The following is a 21,011-nucleotide window of genomic DNA, read 5'->3' as shown; positions in this document are numbered from 1 at the left end:
CCATAATGCCATGCATGCAGCCAATCAGCCCTGTGATGTCACAACCTTATAAATAGCATCAGCCATCTTAGATTCTGCCATTTTAATGTGTACTTAGTGCAGGCGCTAGGGACAGTATTAGAAAAAACTTCTTTGTGTTAAAAAAAACGAAAGAGTGCAGGGAAAGATTATTCAAGGTGTAGGGAAAGGATAGGGAGAAATCATTCCAAAGCTTTTATGTTGAAAAGGGTTCAGTAGGAGAGGTTACAGATTGGGTAATATAAACATCCCTATTACACCTTGCAACACTGACTGGGGATCCAAATTGCCATTAAACAGCTCTGTAATTCCAGCAAACAGTTCTTGTTATTGGGGTGCAAGTGCTGACTGATACATGCATTAACAGGGTTTATTGCAAGACAATATTTCTATGTCTTATTTGCCCTTGTGCGGTGCAGTTATTTGTTCTAAAGCATTTTTTGGCTTGTATTAGTGGGGAAAAAAGGCTTATTAGCCGTTGTGTGGTGAATTGCTAAAATTACAGCCATTTTTGTTGTGTATTAGTGGCAAAAGTAAAATATATTTGCATCTCAGCGGTGCAGTTATCTATTTTAAAGCCTTTTGTTGCGTTTTATTAGCGGAAAAAAGAAAAAAATATATTTGCCGATCGGCGGTGCAGTTATCTGTTGCAAAGCCTTTTGTGTAGAGTTGAGAGGACACCTGGATGTTTGGGTTCGATGGGTTTGGCTGAGCTTCACAAAAAAGTTTGAGTTTGGGACCCGAACTTGACCCGAACTTGACCCCGAACCCCATTAAAGTCAATGGGGACCCGAACTGTTGAGCACTAAAATGGCTGTAAAAATGTCATGGAAAGGGCTAAAGGGCTGCAAATGGCATCAAAATGCGGTTAAGAGAATGGCAAGTGCTCTTCAAACAAATGTGGATAGGGAAATGACTTTAAATAACATGAATAACATAAAATACGTAAAAAAAATATATTATAATCTTGATCTAGGAGGATGAGGTTCATATGGAGTAGGAGGTTGAGGAGGCGGTGGGAAATATAACCTGTGATAACCCCCTCCAGTCATGCTAAACACACGTTCAGACAATACACTGCAGGGCAGGCCAGCACCTCCAAGGAGTAAAGGGCAAGCTCAGGCCATGTGCCCAATTTGGAGACCCAGAAGTTACATGGGCTGACCCCTGTCAGTCAGTTCGTGTAGGCGTGTGCACACTTACTGCACCACCATGTCGCGATCCAATTGGATATCTGGTCTATCCACTTTCGGTATTCTTTTATGCGCCTACCATGGTGATCGCGGGTGGCGGGGAATCAGGGTTCCAGGCCGGAGAGGGAGACTGAGAAAAGGATGGCACTTGCAAGGGAGGTCAATGGATGAAATTAAGTATTAAGCAAAGAACTTTGCTGTATTTGTGGGAGGGGAGGCTGATTACACGGCTACTTACTTGCACCTGTGAGCCCAGGCTGGGTGGTTATAAGGCTATTTATAGGCTCCTGTGGGCCTAGGCTGACGACGATACAGCTGATTTCACCCACCCACCCACACCATCTTACAGTCACTTCATATTAGGGTGGCCCCCTTTAGGCTGCCCTACCGCAGCAGTTATGGCACAATTCTACTGCTTGTTGTAGATAGGGTTAGATAGGTTAGGTACACCTTTCTGATAGCCGATCCGACCATAAATGTAATCGAGCGCAAATGTGGGACAAAGTATTGAAGCATAAGCTTCCAAGTTAAGGGGGGGCACCCCCCAGCCACGCACCAATGATGACCATGAGCTGATCTGGGTGCCACCCTGTTGTGAACATGGTTCCTCTTCCTTCATCTTCTCCTCCTCCTCCACCTCGTCATCCTCCAGAACTGTGCCCTGGCTGGACAATTGTGTACCTAGCGTTTGTGGGTTCAGGAACCCACCCTCGGAGCCATTTGGGAATGACTGGCCGGAAACCCTATGAAATGATCCCTCTTGCTCCTCCTCCTGTGCCACATCCTCTTCCATCATCGCCAGGAGCATTTTTTCAAGGAGGAATAGAAGTGGGATAGTAACGCTGAGAACGGCGTTATTGGCACTGGCCATGTTGGTGGACCACTCGAAACAGCACAACAAGGAACACAGGTCTCGCATGGAGGCCCAGTCATTGGTGGTGAAGTGGTACAGTTCCACAGAGCGACTCACCCGTGCGTGCTGCAGCTGAAACTCCACTATCGCCTGCTGCTGCTCGCACAGTCTGGCCAGCATGTGCAAGGTGGAGTTCCCTTGTGGGCACGTCGCATATGAGGCAGTGAGCGGGAAGGCCGAAGTTACGCTGCAGCGCTGACAGGCAAGCAGCAGCAGGGTGAGAACGCCAAAAGCACACACAGACGGCCCGCACTTTATGCAGCAGCTTTGACATATTGGGGTAATTTTTAAGGAATCTCTGCACCACCAAATTCAGCACATGCGCCAGACAAGGGATGTGCGTCAAACCGGCTAGTCCCAGAGCTGCTATGAGATTTTGCCCATTATTGCACACTACCAGGCCGGGCTAAAGGCTGACTGGCACAAACCACTCATCGGTCTGTTGTTCCAGGTCTGTCCACAGCTCCTGCGCGGTGTGGACTTTTCCCCACAAACAGATACGTTTTAAAACTGCCCGCTGTTGTTTACCCCTGGCTGTGCTGAAGTTAATGGTGAAGGTGTCACGCTGACCGGATGAGGAGGTGGTAAAGGATGAGGAAGCAGAGTAGGAGGAGGAAGCAACAGGAGTAAAACTGAAGCGCCCTGCAATCCTCAGTGGTGGAAGGACATGCGGCAAACTGCTATCCGCCTCAGGCCCAGCCGCTACTGCATTTTCTTAGTGTGCCGTTATGGAGATATATAATGTCCCTGACCGTGCTTAATAATTCATGTATCCATAGTGAGGTGCACCTTGCCACAGATGACGTTGTGCAGTGCACACCTGATTTTGTCCCCCACTTGGTTGTGCAGGGAAGGGATGGCACGCCTGGAAAAGTAGTGGTGGTTGGGCACAACGTACTGTGGGACAGCCACCGGCATAAGGCCGTTAAAACTACCCGTCTCCACCAGATGAAATGACAGCATTTCAAAGGCCAGTAATTTAGAAATGCTGGCATTCAGGGCTAGAGAATCCCGGTGTGTAGGGGGGTACTTATTCTTCCTCTCCAGCGTTTGGGAGATGGAGAGCTGAATGTTTCCGTGGGACATTGCGGAGATGCTTGGTGACCCAGGTGTTGGTGTTGCTGGCAGATCCTCTGTTTGCGGGGTGCCAGGTGGCACTGTCACTCGAGAGGTGGATGAAGAGGCTGAGACTGCAGCAGAAGAGGAAGTAGGAGGAGCCAGAGACCTTTCTTGATTTTTGAGGTGTCTACTCCATTGCAGCTTGTGCTTTGCACTTAAATGCGTGGTCATGCAGGTTGTGCTCAAGTTGAGAACGTTTATGCCTCGCTTAAGCCTCTGATTGCACAGCGTGCAATCCACTCGTGTCTTGTCGTCAGCACATTGTCTGAAGAACTGCCACGCCAGGGAACTCCTTGGAGCTGGCTTTGGTGTGCTCGGTCCCTTGCTGCGGTGGGCAGTAGCAGGCGTGCCCTCTAGAGGACATCCGCTCCGCTTTTGCACCCTGCTCCCTCTTCCTCCGAGCTACATAGGTCACTCGCATGACCTTGATTCCATGTGGGGGCGAGGAGCTCATCGTCCTCCACATCATCTTCCACCCAGTCTTCACCCCTGCCTTCCTTGTTGGTCTGCACACTTTCGAAAGCCCCAGCAGTTGGCACCTGTGTTTCGTCATCATCCGAAACGTGCTGCGATGGTCCTCCCATGTACTCATCTTGAAAGATAAGTGGTTGGGCATCGGTGCACTCAATCTCTTCCATTTCTGGGGCAGGGATAGGTGGATGGCCCTGGGAAACCCTGCTAACAGAGTCATCAAAAGGCAGACGAGACTGCTGCATGACTTGCGGCTCAGACTGCTCGGTTGATTTGAAAGGGGGTGAGGTGAAAGACTGATGGACATCAGCTGCAGGTGCCAACTGTGGTCTTTCAGCAGGAGACTGGGTGGGAGACAATGTGAAGGAACTGGATCCACTGTCAGCAACCCAATCTATCGCCTGTACTTGTTCATGCCTCACCATTCATAGAGCCGCATTAGGCCTGACCAAATACCACTGCAGGTTTTGTCGCCTACTCGCACCTGAGGAAGGGGTTTCACTTGTGCATGTAGCTGGCACAGATCAACCACAGCCTCTCCCTGCAACAGGAGCTCCACCAGCAGCACCACGATCTGGGCCACGTCCCTTATTTGACGCTCTCCTCATATTTCTCGAATTTAGGATCTTGCCCTAAATGGGTATTTAATTAATAGTAGAATAGAATGACAGTATGTAAAGAGTGTATCTCACACGGCCTGAACCAGACTAGGCCTCAATTAAAGATTTGTGCACCAAATGGCGTTATTTCAAATATCTGAATATAACCCAAATGTATAAAGAGTGTATCTCACAATGACATATGCAGCAAAGGCTGCCAAATAAACTTTTTTTGCCCAAACGGGTGTTTGTTTAATAACTGAATATGGCAGCAGTGTATAACCCTGGAATTTTAAATGTCAAGTTGTTACAAGACCTGAAATATTGTCTATTTTGCCTCAAAAAGGGTGGTTTAATAATAGAAGAATATAAGCCCTGTATACAGGGTGTATCTCACATGGCCTAACCCACACTAGGCCTCACTTAACGATTTGTGCACCAAATAGCGGTATTTCAAATATCTGAATATAACGCCTGTATATACAGGGTGTATCTCACACGCCCTGATCCACACTAGGCCGCAATTAAATGTGTTGGCCCAAAATTGCTGTATTTCAAATTCCTGAATAGAACCCCTGTATTTTAGGCTACTTTTACACTGGCGTTTCTGGGTCCGCTTGTGAGATCCGTTTCAGGGCTCTCACAAGCGGCCCAAAAGGGATCAGTTTAGCCCCAATGCATTCTGAATGGATAAGGATCCGTTCAGAATGCATCATTTTGCCTTCGTTCAGCCTCCATTCCGCTATGGCAGCCTCCATTCCGCTATGGAGGAGGACACCAAAACGCTGCGTGCACCGTTTTGATGTCCGCCAGACGATGCAGAGCCAAACGGATCCGTCCTGACTTACAATGTAAGTCAATGGGGACGGATCAGTTTTGACTGACACAATATAGTACAATTTAAAACGGATCCGCCTCCCATTGACTTTCATTGTAAGTCATAACAGACGTTTCGCATTATCATGAACAAAAAAAATTGTAATGTTCATGGTAATGCAAACGGACCCGTTCTGAACGGATACAAGCGTTTGCATTATAGGTGTGGATCCGTCTGTGCAGATACCAGACGGATCCGCACCTAACGCAGGTGTGAAAGTAGCCTAAACGTTGCATCTCACATGCCCTGATCCACACTAGGACGCTATCAAAGAATTATGCCCAAAATTGCTTTATTTCAAAAACTGAATAGAAAGACAGTATGTAAAGGCAGTATCTCACAATGACATCAGCAGCAAAGGCTGCCAACTAAATTTATTTTTGCCCAAATTGGTATTTGTTTAATAACTGAATTTGACAGCAGTATATAATCCTGGAATTTCACACGTGCTGATGCTGCAAGGCCAGAAAAATAGAGGAACCTGGCAAAAAAATGTGTTTTTAAAAATCCAGAAAATGATTGCTGTATTTCTAGCTTAAAGGGCTTCTGTCACCCCACTAAACAAATTTTTTTTTTGTGTACTTATAATCCCTATCCTGCGATATTGTCATACATTATGTTATTAATAATTTTCGTTCAGTAGATTTAGCAAAAAACATACTTTTAAGATATGCTAATTACCTGTCTACCAGCAAGTAGGGCGTCTACTTGCTGGTAGCAGCCGCAGAAAACCGCCCCCTCCTTCTGTTGATTGACAGGGCTAGCCGTGATCTCCTCCTCCGGCCGGCCCTGTCAGCATTTCAAAAATCGCGCGCCTGTGTTGATTCGGCGCAGGCTCTCTGAGATATGGAGGCTCGCCTCTTCAGCACTCCCTCAGTGCGCCTTCGCCGATGACGTCTTCTCTTTCGGTGACGTCATCGGAGATCGCGGCTGGCCCTGTCAATCAACAGAAGGAGGGGGCTGTTTTCTGCGGCTGCTACCAGCAAGTAGATGCCCTACTTGCTGGTAGACAGGTAATTAGCATATCTTAAAAGTAAGGTTTTTTTGCTAAATCTACTGAACGAAAATTATTAATAACATAATGTATGGCAATATCGCAGGATAGGGATTATAAGTACACAAAAAAAAGAGTTTAGTGGGGTGACAGAAGCCCTTTAATTTGCACACTGACTAATCCAGATGTTGTATATTGCCAAAAAGGTGTTTTTTTTTGTAACAGAATATGAAAGCTGTATATATTAAACTTGAATTTAACACTTGCAGATCTGGAAAATAGTGTTTTTTGGCAAAAAAGTTTTTAAAAACCCAGAAAATTATGGCTGTATTTCTAGATTAAATTGCACACTGACTAAGCCTGCAAATGCACCATATGTTGTAAATTGCCCCCCAAAAAATTGATTTTCAATGTCCCAAAAGCTCAGATGCAGTGCTAGTGCACTGAGCTTGCATAAAAGTTTTTTTTTTTTCGGTCACTGGGCTCAGGCAAGATAAAATAAATTGTGCCCTGTATGTAGATCGCTGAGTTAGATTCAGGTTTTGAGCAAAGATTCAGTCCTACTCTCTCCCTGAAATCACCAGCAGCATCCTCTCCCTACACTAAGCACAGCAGAGTGACGTGCAGTGCTATGTGACTCCAGCTTATATTGAGGCTGGGTCACATGCTACACTGGCCAATCACAGCCATTCCATTAGTAGGCATGGCTGTGATGGCTTCTAAGGTCAGACAGTTAAATGCTTGTTGATCAAAAAGCGCCAAGAAAGCACCGAACACCGAACCCGAACATTTACTGAAATCTTCGGGTTCGGGTCAGGGGTCCATAAATCCGAAAGTTCGGTACAAACCCGAACTTTACGGTTCGGGTTTTATCAACCCTAGTCACTGTCTCTGACTGTTGTGCCTACCACTATTGAGCTTACCCCCACAATGTGTATACAAGTCTAGCCCCCCCCCCCCCCCAAGAAAGTGGAGAGGGTGTCAGCAGTAAGTTTGTGTTGACGTCACTGATTAATTTGCAATTCCTCTGATCCGTCAGAACAATAACCCACAAAAAACAGATCCTGTCTGTGGAGCATACACCTTCACTCGGTCAGTATTTGCTCAATAATCCATCAGTATTGCTAATACCCCAAAAAACAGGAGTGGATGTAAAACAGAGATGACACGCGAATGGAATATTTACATGTCTTCTGTGTTTTGTACCCACTCCTGTTTTTGGCTATCAAATCATAAGCCAATTCTGATAGGACCATACAGGCCTTACAGCTGCTACACAAACAGGATCCGTTGTGTGTCTCATTTTTCATTCCTTCTGACAGATCATAAGAAAGGTCAAATAAATCATGATGTCAGCAAGGTCGAAAGGCAAAATAGTGGCCCAGTCATGAAGTGGGGAGGGTGGGAACAGCATGAGAAGTCCACAGAGTGGACCTATGATACATTAAGGAGGGGGAAGCAGCATAATGATACCACAGAGTGGAAAGGTGACATAGTGTGGAGATGGCAGCAGGAGGATACCACGGAGTGGCAAGGTGACATAGTGTGGAGATGGCAGCAGCAGCTGCATCAGGAGACCACAAAGTGACCCCGTGACAGAATAGGGCGGTGGGTGGCAATACCAGTACTCGCTGATAAAGGTGGCTGAAAGAAGAAGCACTTGGCATCAGATGTGTGGCATTAGGCGGGTGGCAGCAACAGAGTAGTAGCTGAGGCAGGTAGTCAGAAGAAACCGGTCTCTTTTATCAAAGTGTTGGTGTGGCACCATGGATGATCTAATCTGATGCATCAGGAATTGGTGTTTGGAAATCTTGGCTTATCCATGCCTGATTCATCTTGAGTGGACAGGCAAGTTCTCCTTGGATGCCACACTACTGGCCGAGCAGGATAGCTTTTCCAGGACAAACTCGACCAGTTGCATCCACAAATCCAGTTTGGGGCCCAGTAGTCCAGCAGATCTCTAATGTTGCCTGGCTGGGTGCACTCCTAATATGCCACCATCTGCTGGTTCACGTTCTGCTCTATGTCTAGCTACTGGTGATGAGTAGTTACTTCACTAGGCGGCTGAAGAAAGCTGCTCATCAGCGACTCTAGACTCAGGCTGCTGCTGATGGAGCTGCTATTGCTCTTGCTACCCCACCCCTCCCCAGCAGCCATGGCAGTGGAAAGTGAGGGTAGAGGGCCCCACCGGTCAGACCTGCGAGAGGATGGACGATGGCGCAGATAGACAGTGGCCAACTGACTACATAGGATGTCTCAATAGTAGTTCTGTTTGTCCTCCCTCTCAGTGGGTGTAAAAAAGGCCCCCATTTTGGACTGGTAGCGAGGGTCCAACAAGGTGGAGAGCCAGAAGTCATCCCTCTGCCGAATGGTGACAATGCGACTGTCACTACGCAAGCAAGTGAGCATGGATCGGGCCATTTGCGCAAGTGACTAGGAGGGACTCCCTGCCTCTATCTCTACTGCATACTGCCACGGTGTGTCTGGGTCATCTTTCTCGTCTTCCTCATCGCCCTGGAGCACCTTTGGCTGCTACTCCTCTCCTGTCACCTGAGTAGAAAAACCACCCATTTGGCTACACATTGCCTGTGCTCCAATATCCTCCTCCTCATCTTCTAGTTCAGCCCCCACAGGGCTCATGTGGCCGTGAGATGTATGCGCCATGTCTCCAGTTCCCTGACCAGCCATTGTTACCAGCATCTGTTCCAGGATCTGAAGCAGTGGGATGATGTCGTTCAGACCGTAGTCCTGGCGACTGACAAATAACGTGGCAACGGCGTCCTTAAAGGGCCTGAGCAAACGACAGGTGTCACGCATGAGCTGCCACTGGGTGACATCGAAGTTACACAGCGAAGTACTCCTATCCGCTTAAATAATCAATAAATCGTTGATGGCCTTTCTCTGTTCATATAGTCAGTTTAACATATGGAGGGTGGAATTACAGCGGGTGGAAACGTTACATATTAGCCTATATTGAGGGATGCCGTTCTGCCGCTGCAGCCCAAAGAGGGTGTGCTTTGCGGTGTACAAGTGGCTGAAGTGCGTGCATGTTTCCTGGCTATTTTTAGGATGTCTTGCAAATGGGGGGAAGACTTCAGGAACCGCTTGACAACCAGATTGAACACATGTGCCATGTAGGGTTAATTGCAAATATTCTAATCGCAATTTTTTTGTGCAAATATTGACACTTCAAGAATTTGCGAAGATGTAGAATATAGTGCTATATATTCGGAATCGCGAACATTCTAGATTTTATTTTTTCATCAGTAACCTCCCTTCCTCTTGCTTGTGGGCCAATGAGAAGGCTGCAATATCTTTGTCAGAGCTTAGCAACATCACTAGCAACCAATAGGAAAGTTGCCTACCTCTTTACTACAGTGGGATGCGAAAGTTTGGGCAACCTTGTTAATCGTCATGATTTTCCTGTATAAATCGTTGGTTGTTAAATATATCATATAGGAGACATACACAGTGATATTTGAGAAGTGAAATGAAGTTTATTGGATTTACAGAAAGTGTGCTATAATTGTTTAAACTAAATTAGGCAGGTGCATACATTTGGGCACTGTTGTCATTTTATTGATTCCAAAACCTTTGGAACTAATTATTGGAACTCAAATTGGCTTGGTAAGCTCAGTGACCCCTGATCTACATACACAGGTGAATCCAATTGTGAGAAAGAGTATTTAAGGGGGTCAGTAGCAACATGGGGGTCTCAAAACAACTCTCAAATGACCTGAAGACAAAGATTGTTCACCATCATGGTTTAGGGGAAGGATACAGAAAGCTGTCTCAGAGATTTCAGCTGTCTGTTTCAACAGTTAGGAACATATTGAGGAAATGGAAGACCACAGGCTCAGTTCAAGTTAAGGCTCAAAGTGCCAGACCAAGAAAAATTTCGGATAGACAGAAGCGACGAATGGTGAGAACAGTCAGAGTCAACCCACAGACCAGCACCAAAGACCTACAAAATCATCTTGCTGCAGATGGAGTCACTGTGCATCGTTCAACCATTCAGCGCACTTTACACAAGGAGATGCTGTATGCGAGAGTGATGCAGAGGAAGCCTTTTCTCCGCCCACAGCACAAAAAGTGCCGCTTGAGGTGGGCTAAAGCACATTTGGACAAGCCAGCTTCATTTTGGAATAAGGTGCTGTGGACTGATGAAACTAAAATGGAGTTATTTGGCCATAACAAGAGGCGTTGGAGGAAAAAGAACACAGCATTCCAAGAAAAACACCTGCTACCTACAGTAATATATGATGGTGGTTCCATCATGCTGTGGGGCTGTGTGGCCAGTGCAGGGACTGGGAATCTTGTCAAAGTTGAAGGAATCATGGATTCCACTCAGTATCAGCAGATCTGGAGACCAATGTCCAGGAATCAGTGACAAAGCTGAAGATGCGCCGGGGCTGGATCTTTCAACAAGACAACGACCCTAAACACTGCTCAAAATCCACTAAGGCATTTATGCAGAGGAACAAGTACAATGTTCTGGAATGGCCATCTCAGTCCCCAGACCTGAATATAATTGAAAATCTGTGGTGTGACTTAGAGAGCTGTCCATGCTCGGAAGTCATCAAACCTGAATGAACTAAAGATGTTTTGTAAAGAGGAATGGTCCAAAATACCTTCAACTAGAATCCAGACTCTCATTGGAACCTACAGGAAGCATTTAAAGGCTGTAATTTCTGCAAAAGGAGGATCTACTAACTATTGATTTTATTTATTTTTTGTGGTACCCAAATTTATGCACCTGCCTAATTTTGTTTAAACAATTATAGCACACTTTCTGTAAATCCAATAAACTTCATTTCACTTCTCAAATATCACTGTGTGTGTCCCCTATATGATATATTTAACTGACATTTTTTATCGTAACAACCAACGATTTATACAGGAAAATCATGACGATTAACAAGGTTGCCCAAACTTTCGCATCCCACTGTATATAAGAAACGCCCCAGCAGCCATTTTCTGCAGTTTATTTTTATTTTTTTGCAGTTCTGAGAGAGAGAGAGAGAGAGCAGTGATATTGCTGTGCTCTGTGCTTTAACCTGGATCCTATTCCTTATCCAATTACATTAGATAGTTAGTTAATTAGTGAGTTAGCTAATATATACAGATAGTTAGTTGGAGATAGTCAGTGTAGGTTAGATAGTGATATAGTGTAGCTGTTCCAGTGCAGGGTGTTAAGTAGTGTGATAGGAATTACTGTTTCTCTGCTGTCCATTCGCACATGCTACAGACATAGTGCATCAATCAGTAATATCTACTCAGACCTGATAAAAAGTAAAGTTGCATGTATTGTGCAAAAAATATGCATATCATTAGTGGCAATTTGCGCAATCACGAAAATAATGACTGGAGATCACACATTTTAGAATTCGCTAATTTTTTTCAAAAATGAATATTGCCTGTGTCACTCATCACTAGTGCCATGCAGGGCGAAAGGCTCAGCCCTCCTTGACACAGAGCTGACACAATGTTCTTCCCGTTGTTGGTCACCAGGGTTCCGATTTTGAATTGTCGGGGAGAAAGCCAGGATTCGATTTCTTGACGAAGGACACTGAGCAGTTCCTCCCTTGTATGACTCAGTTCGCCCAGAGAAACAAGGTGTAGAACAGCGTAACACCGCCGTGCCTTGCACATGTGGTATGCTGGAGGGGCACTGTGACTTTTCCCAACGTGGAGGCGGAAGCGGCGTGACCTGGCCAAGTTGGTGGTGTGGCTGTGCAGGAACCACATTCACTCAGTGGGCCGTAAAGGATATGTACTGTCCCTGACCATAGTTACAACTCCACACGTCGGCACTGTCATGCACTTTGGCAGACACTGAGAGGCCCAAGAACTGGCCAACCTTCTGTTCTACATATTTGTGCAGGGCTGGTACTGCCTTTTTTCACAAAGAAATGACGGTTTGCGACTCACCACCTGGGCTCGGCACAAGCCATCAGTTCTCTAAAAGGTACAGAGTCCACCACTTGGAAAGGGAGGGACTGCAGAAACAGCAATTTGGACAGGAGCACCTTCAACTTCTGTGCCGTTGGATGCGTGCACGCATACTGCTATCTCTTGGCAATCGCTTTGGTGATCGATTGCTGACGGAATGACTGATGAGGAGTAGCAGCAGGAGCATCTGGACCAGCAGAAGATGGGAATGACAGACAGCTCCCTTCGGCTGAGGTGACTGGCTGAAACCGGGTGCGTGCCACTGGGTGATGCAGCAGTAGCCACATCGAAGCTACAGTTCTGCCATGCCACTGCATGGCGACGCTGCATATGTTGATGCAGGGCCGTAGTGCCAACATTGGCACCCTGGCCACGCTTCACCTTCTGCCCACATCTTCTACACATGGCCACATTAACCTCCTCTAGCAGCTTAATAAAAAAAACTGCCACACCGCCGAGTAGGTGATTTTTCCTCCCTACAGTCTGCACTGACTGACTGCTACTGCCGCTGCCTCCGTGAACCCCTGCACAACTACTTCCCGGTCAGGTAGACTGCTGCAAAGCAGGTGGTCTACCACGGGCACGTTCGGCTCCCAACCTCCCACTGCTGCCACCCTGCTGACTCCCAGCCATGCTACTACCTTGCTGGCTCTGCTGCTGCCTATTCTCCTGATAATAAAGCCCCTTCTACACCGGGCTCCCAAGTGCGATCGGCTTCATCATCATCGAGTAGTGTCTGCACGTCACTGATGTCCTCCTCGACGGTCTCTTGATCAGGAGCCTGACTGCTCGCAACACCACCTCCCACACCACTCTCCTCATTACTGCTTGCCTGCCTAGCGGAGGAAGTGTATAGTGGAGCTGAGCCCACAGCATACATAACCTCTCTGGCTGAGGGAACAAAAAAGGATAGAGGGAGGTTGAGGATAAGTGAGGGCATAGGGCCTGCTTCCGAGCCATGCCAACTAAGGGTTGTGTCTGACAACCCCCCCGACTGTTGGCTGGCGATGTCTGATGTCTCTTGGAATGAAGTGGATGACCGAGTTAGCCAATCAAGAACCGCTGAGTTTCTGCTCAACACACGACCGCTAGATGACACTGGGAGCTCAGGTGTCTCACTGCGACTCCTGCTGCCATGCCCCCTTACTCTGCTGCGACCTCTGCCTGCGCCAGAAACATTTAGGCCTCTGCCAATACTCTTTGCAGGGCCTGACATTTTTCTGTCTGACATACTTTTATCTGAACAAAATGAAATAAAAGCAAATTAAAACACCCCTAAAAGCGACTAATATATTTTTCTTTCTGTACTGAAATAGGCCACTAAATGCTTTTGCCACAAATAAGTGCACCAGTGAAGTGCATATATGCTTTTCTTTCTGTACTAAAATAGGCCAGTAAATGCTTTCAACACATATAACTGCAGAAGTGAAGAGAGAACATATTTTTCATTTTGTACTGAAATAGGCCAGTAAATGCTTTTGCCAGAAATAACTGCACCAGTGAAGTGCATATATATTTTTATTTCTGTACTGACATAGGCCAATAAATGCTTTTAGCATAAATAAAGGCACCAGTGAAGTTAAATGTGTATAGATTTTTCATTTTTTTGTCCTGAAATAGGCCACTAAACTATTTCATACATAAATGCAACAGTGAAGTGCATATATTTTTTTTCTTTTTTGTACTGAATTAGGACACTGAACCATTTTAACAAATATAACTTGTGAGGCAGTGACAGGCCTCAATGACCCCCGAAAAAGAGCTAATCCCTCAGAAACTGTAGAAATGAAATTTTGTCCTGAAATAGGCCACTAAACTCTTTCACAAAGAAATGCAACAGTGAAGAGTGTGTATTTTTGTTCTTTTTGTACTGAAATAGGACACTGAATCCTTTCAACAAATATAACTGCAGAAATGAAATGTGTATAGATATTTTTTTCCTTTTTTGCCTTGAAATAGGCCACTAAACTCTTTCATACATAAATGCAACAGTGAAGTGTGTATATTGTTTCCTTTTTATACTGAAATAGGACACTGAACCCTTTTAAACAAATATAACTTGTGATTCAGTGACAGGCCTCAATGACCCCCAAAAAAGAGCTAATCCCTCACAAACTGCAGAAATGAAATGTGTATATATTTTTCCTTTTTTGTCCTGAAATAGGCCACTAAACTTTCACAAATACATTTCTTTTCCTTTTTGTTTTGAAATAGGACATTATACACTATCATAAAAAAAAAATGCAGAAGTAAAATGCGTATAAATTTTTCCTTTTTTTGTCCTGAAATAGGCCACTAAACTCTTTCATAAATAAATGCAACAGTGAAGTACGTATTTTTTTACCCCTTTTTTTACTGAAATAGGACACTGAATCCTTTTAAAAAATATAACTGCTGAAGTGAAATGCGTATATATTTTAATTTTTTTTGCCCAGATATAGGCCACTAAACTCTTTCACAAATAAATGCAACAGTGAAGTGCATTTTTTTTCCTTTTTGTACTGAAATAGGACACTGAACCCTTTCAACACGAATAACTGCAGAAGTGAAATGCATATATATTTGAATTTTTCCACAGATATAAGCCACTAACGGCTTTTCCCTGCATTTGTAAATCACTTTTTTTTCACAATGAGTTTTTCTAGCACTTTCCCAAGTGACTTCAGACATCTCTCCCTGCACTACGATGCTGTGAAATGATTCCTCCCTATCCTTTCCCTGCAGTTGTAAATCGCTTTTCTAGCACTGTACCTAGCGTCTTCTGATGTCTCTCCCTTCACTAAGATGCTGTGAAATGATTCCTTCCTATCCTTTCCCTGCACTTATAAATCGTTTTGTTTGTTTTTTAAACTGAGGTTTTTCCAATTGCTGCCCCTAGCACCTTCTCACATCTTTCCCGGCACTCTGAACGCTGGAAAATGTCGGACTCTAAGATGGCCGCTGTATTTATAGGGCTGTGACATCACAGGGCTGGCTGGCTGCTGATTGGATGCAAATCTCCCAAGAGCAGTGTGTTTTTAAACATAAACCATGCATTTACCCAAATTTATGTACAATATGTTCGTGCCACTCTGACATTATTTGCTGTCATTGCGTTTAAGAGCTTAGGGAGAGGGGAGAGAAAAAGCAAAAATGCATTAAATATTTGAGGCTTAGTAGACAAGGGGGTGTTATATACCAATTTTAAGGATAATTGGAGCAACTTTTAACTGTTGCTCCTCCCAATTAAAGGGAGAATTCTTTTCAGGCTCATTTAGAACATGCCATTCGTCTGAAAATTAACTCTTGTCCATATATAAATACAGGCAGGGATTATGCCCCCATTAAGGCATAATTTTTGATTGCTTGCAGAAAACAAGCCATTCTTTCTTCTGATAATTAACACTTGTGCATGCAGCCTAAGACTGGCCCACAGGGGAACAGGTAAATTCCCCAGTGAGCACCTGAGTAAGGTGAGCCCCTAGTCCCACACACCCTGCACAAGTAGCACATGACACAGTAGACTGATTGATCTAGATATGGATAGGTAGCGTACAGCATCTCAATCAGCCTTTTCTTCGGTGTCCCATGGTCGCAGAACGGCTGAGGTATGTCGAGCTCTCAACTGTCTCTGTATCTTTAGAAATGCTCCCTGCTTCACCATTCACATACTGGAGCTTTCCAGCAGGCAAGATGCGATCACACATACATAGCGCAGCTGGGCTGTGTAAGAGTGTGTAGACCGTGAATCATCCTGTGCTCCTACACAGGACAGCATTTGTGACTGCATTGCGACTGCTGGGGGTGCAGGAGTGCTTTGATTATCAGGGAATACTTAGTGAGTAGATAGTGTTTCTTTTTTTTTACTAAAGGGAGGCACTGCTGATAGTGGCCATAAATATTGTGAAGGGGCACAATGTGGGCATAACAACTATGAGGTGGTACAATGTGTGCAAAATTACTAAGGGGGGCATAATTACTATGTGGGGGCACTAAGGGCACTGGGCTGGATAAGGGGTGTATGATGTAGGCATTGGGCAAATTAAGAGGCATGGCTAAGTGTTAAAAACTTTGCTGTGGCTCGCTCCTCTGATTTTCAAAAGTTCCAGAGGTATGGAATCAGCATTCTTTGATCAGTGATCCCAGCCATAAGGCTACTGCATAGCAAATTTAGAACCAAGATATGACCATTGTGAGAACAAAAACCTGAAGTTCTTACAGTCTACAAATTAATTTAGCGCTATCTACTTGCACACTAATGGTTGGTGGACCATGGGTTTTTGTCGCAGAGTGGCTGCATCTTGGCTTGGCTATGGGGGTCACCACTCAGTGGAGAATGTCATGTATAAAACAACCAGCACCAGCAAGTGATGTGGGAACAACTCCTATTGCAACGGTGATTTCCATTAAAAAAATAAACTCCCAGCAGGTCTTGAAGGTCAGCAGCTGGGAGCTGTGGTTCCTTGTGGGAAAGAGTCACAAAATTGTTAAATAGAAGATGATTTTTTTTCACAATAAATACCTAGTTTTCTTTGGGGAATGGCTTAGGGCAGTGATGGCGCACCTATGGAACGAGTCTATAGCGTGCCAATATGCCTTAGACTTTTCCGGCCATTCATCAGTGCAACGCGCACTATGAACAGCACAGGTAGTGAACTGAATGCAGGCAGGCTATTTTAGCTAAATGATAAAGTACATGGAAGATATACTATATTGGACTTTGCGATTAAATAAGTGGGTTTTAGGTTGCAGTTTGGGCACTCTAAAAGGTTCGCCATCAATATCTTATGGGGTGCTGTCTCACTTTCTCCTCTTGCTTGCAGTCTGATAGGCTCCTTATTTTCTAAATCCTCCTATCAAAATATACCCAACTACAGTACAGACCAAAAGTTTGGACACACCTTCTCATTCAAAGAGTTTTCTTTATTTTCATGACTACGAAAATTGCAGATTTACACTGAAGGCATCAAAACTATAAATTAACACATGTGGAATTATATACATAACAAAAAAGTGTGAAACAACTGAAAATATGTCATATTCTAGGTTCTTCAAAGTAGCCACCTTTTGCTTACTGCTCTGCACACTCTTGGCATTCTCTTGGTAGTCACCTGAAATGGTTTTCACAGGTGTGCTCTGTCAGGTTTAATAAGTGGGATTTCTTGCCTTATAAATGGGGTTGGGACCATCAGTTGCGTTGTGGAGAAGTCAGGTGGATACGCAGCTGATATTCCTATTGAATAGACTGTTAGAATTTGTATTATGGCAAGAAAAAAGCAGCTAAGTAAAGAAAAACGAGTGGCCATCATTGCTTTAAGAAATTAAGGTCAGTCAGTCCGAAAAATTGGGAAAACTTTGAAAGTGTCCCCAAGTGCAGTCACAAAAACCATCAAGCACTACAAAGAAACTGGCTCACATGCGGACTGCCCCAGGAAAGGAAAACCAAGAGTCACCTCTGCTGCGGAGAATACGTTCATCTGAGTCACCAGCCTCAGAAATAGCAGGCTAACAGCAGCTCAGATTAGAGACCAGATCAATGCCACACAGAGTTCTAGCAGCAGACACATCTCTAGAACAACTGTTAAGAGGAGACTGTGTGAATCAGGCCTTCATGGTAGAATATCTGCTAGGAAACCACTGCTAAGGACAGGAAACAAGCAGAAGAGACTTGTTTGGGCTAAAGAACACAAGGAATGGACATTAGACCAGTGGAAATCTGTGCTTTGGTCTGATGAGTCCAAATTTGAGATCTTTGGTTCCAACCACCGTGTCTTTGTGCAATGCAGAAAAGGTGAATGGATGGACTCTACATGCCTGGTTCCCACCGTAAAGCATAGAGGAGGAGGAGGTGTGATGGTGTGGGGGTGCTTTGCTGGTGACACAAAATTGAAGGCATACTGAACCAGCATGGCTACCACAGCATCTTGCAGTGGCATGCTATTCCATCCGGTTTGCGCTTAGTTGGACCATCATTTATTTTTCAACAGGACAATGACCCCAAACACACCCCCAGGCTGTGTAAGGGCTATTTGACCATGAAGGAGAGTGATGGGGTGCTGCGCCAGTTGACCTGGCCTCCACAGTCACCGGACGTGAACCCAATCGAGATGGTTTGGGGTGAGCTGGACCACAGAGTGAAGGCAAAAGGGCCAACAAGTGCTAAGCATCTCTGGGAACTCCTTCAAGACTGTTGGAAGACCATTTCAGGTGACTACCTCTTGAAGCTCATCAAGAGAATGCCAAGAGTGTGCAAAGCAGTAATCAAAGCAAAAGGTGGCTACTTTGAATAACCAAGAATGACATATTTTATGTTGTTTCACACTTTTTTGTTATGTATATAATTCCACATGTGTTAATTCATAGTTTTGATACCTTTAGTGTGAATCTACAATTTTCATAGTCATGAAAATAAAGAAAACTCTTTGAATGAGAAGGTGTGTCCAAACTTTTGGTCTGTACTGTACATAAGGTAAGAGCAGTGAGAGCTACTACGTTAAGAGCAGTGAGACCATGGAACTCTCTGCCTCAGGAGGTGGTGATGGTGAATTCACTAAAAGAGTTCAAGAGAGGCCTGGTTGTATTTCTGGAGTGTAATAATATTACAGGCTATAGTTACTAGAGATGGGTTGTTTCCATGGAGTTTTATTTATTTTTTTCTGCCTGGATTGCCTCTGGATTGCATCTCCTAGCAACTGCCAGTGAAAAACGCATTGCATCTGGATTGCATCCAGACACCTTCAATTTTTCACGCATCTCCATTAACCCCTTCCCGACACATGATGTAAAAGTACTTTAATGCGGCAGGTGACTTGCTGCATTTTAACGTACTATTACGTCATGGTGATTCGGTGTGCAGTCACTGTTACCTGGGGCCCTGTTGTATCTGCCTACATCGCTGTAAAAGCCAATGTCGGTGGATTAACCCCTTCTATGCCGAGGTCAGCGCTGGGTCAGTGAGGGAGCCCACCCGATCCCTGCGCTGCTATGGAGGGGACCCGATGGGTGAGAAGGCAGCCTGATACCTTGCAGAGGCTGCCCAATGCCTTGCAAGGTATCAGGACCTGCCTTCTACGAATGCCGAGGAGATCGAGCCCCAGGCTGGGTCTCCTAGGGAACGTGTTAGTGTATTACTCAGTGTAATACCCTAACAGGCAATGCATTACAATACAGATGTATTGTAATGCATTGCAGAGGGGATCAGACCCCCCAAAGATGAAGTCCCAGAGTGTGACAGAAATAAAGTTTGAAAACAAAGTGTTTAAAAAAAAAGTTTCAAATAAAAATAGAAAAAAACACCCCTTACCTCTGATTTTATAATAAAAAAATTGAAAAAAACACATATTAGGTATTGCCGTGTCTGTAACGACCAGCTCTATAAATATATCCCATAATGTACCCCATCTGATAAACACCATAAAAAAATTAAAACTGTGTAAAAAAAGTCATTTTTGTCACCTTACATCATAAAAAGTCCAACACCAAGCGATCAAAAATGCATATGCCCCCCCAAAATAGTACCAATAAAACAGTCACCTAATCCTACAAAAAATGAGACCTTACCTAATACAATTGGCCAATAAAATAAAAAAGCTATGGCTCTCAGACTATGGGGACACTAAAACATAATTTTTTTTGTTTAAAAAATGTTATTATTGTGTAAAACTTAAATAAATAAGAAAAAGTATACATATTGGGTATTGCCACATAATAATGAATGATCAAAAAATTCTATGTACCCAAAAATGGTACCAATAAAAACCTCAATTCTTTCTGCACAAAAACGAGTCTCTGCACAAGACGATCGGCAAAAAAATTAAAAAAATTACGTTCAGAAAATGGACAAACAAAAACATAATTTATTTTTCAAAAATGTTTTATTATTTAAAACTGAAACAAACAAAGTAAACATGATTGATAGCAATGCGTCCGTAACGACCTGCTCTATATAAATATCACTTGACCTAACCCTTCAGTTGACCGCTGCAAAGATAAATAAATATAAACTGTGCCAAAACAAACAATTTTTTGGTCAACTTGCCCCATAAAGTGCAATAATGAATGATAAAAAATTCATATGTACCCAAAAATTCATATGTACCCAAAATACCAATAAAAATGTCACCTCTTCCTGCAAAAAACGAGTCCCTACACGAGAGGCAGAAAAAAAAAAAACATGGCGTTCAGAAAATGGAAAATGCTTTATTATGTAAAACTAAAACAAACAAACAGACAACGTAGACATATTTTATATTTCTCCGTCTGTAACATCCTGCTCTATAAAAATATCACATGATCTATCTTGTCAAATGAGCATTGTAAAAAAATAAAAACTAGGCCAAAACAGCTTTTTTTTTGGTTATCTTGCCTCACAAAAAGTGTCATACAGAACGATTAAAAGTCATATGTACCCCAAAATAGTACCAATAAAACTGTCACCTTATCCCGTAGTTTTCAAAATGGGGTCACATTTTGGGAGTTTCTACTGTAGGGGTTCATCAGGAGAGCTTCAAATGGGACATGGTGTCTAAAAACCAGTCCAGCAAAATCTGCATTCCAAAAACCATACGGCGCTCCTTTTCTTCTGCACCCTGCCCTGTGCCCATACAGCAGTTTACGACCACATATGGGGTGTTCTTGTAAACCACAGAATAAGGGTAATAAATATTACGTTTTGTTTGGCTGTTAACCCTTGATGTGTTAAAGAAAAAAATTGATTAAAATGGAAAATCTACCAAAAAAGTGACATTTAGAAATGTAATATCCACTTTACTTTAATTCTTGTGGAATACCTTAAGGGTTAACAAAGTTAGTAAAATCAGCTTTGAGTAATTTGAGGGGTGTAGTTTCTACAATGGGGTCATTTATAGGGGATTTCTACAATGTAAGCCCACAAAGT

At 44.0% G+C, this 21,011-nt stretch overlaps 1 protein-coding gene across 4 annotated transcripts in view; it reads left to right on the top strand.

Annotated features, from left to right (window-relative positions):
* The window catches only part of SELL (selectin L), a 982,371-nt gene that overhangs the window by 314,136 nt on the left and 647,224 nt on the right, over nt 1-21,011 (top strand). The gene's annotated exons all lie outside the window — the stretch shown is intronic.

The sequence above is a fragment of the Bufo gargarizans genome, chromosome 7, assembly GCF_014858855.1.
Source record: "Bufo gargarizans isolate SCDJY-AF-19 chromosome 7, ASM1485885v1, whole genome shotgun sequence".
Taxonomy (NCBI): domain Eukaryota; kingdom Metazoa; phylum Chordata; class Amphibia; order Anura; family Bufonidae; genus Bufo; species Bufo gargarizans.
Note: the sequence above shows the minus strand (reverse complement) of the source record. Positions and strands in the feature narration are given on the sequence as shown.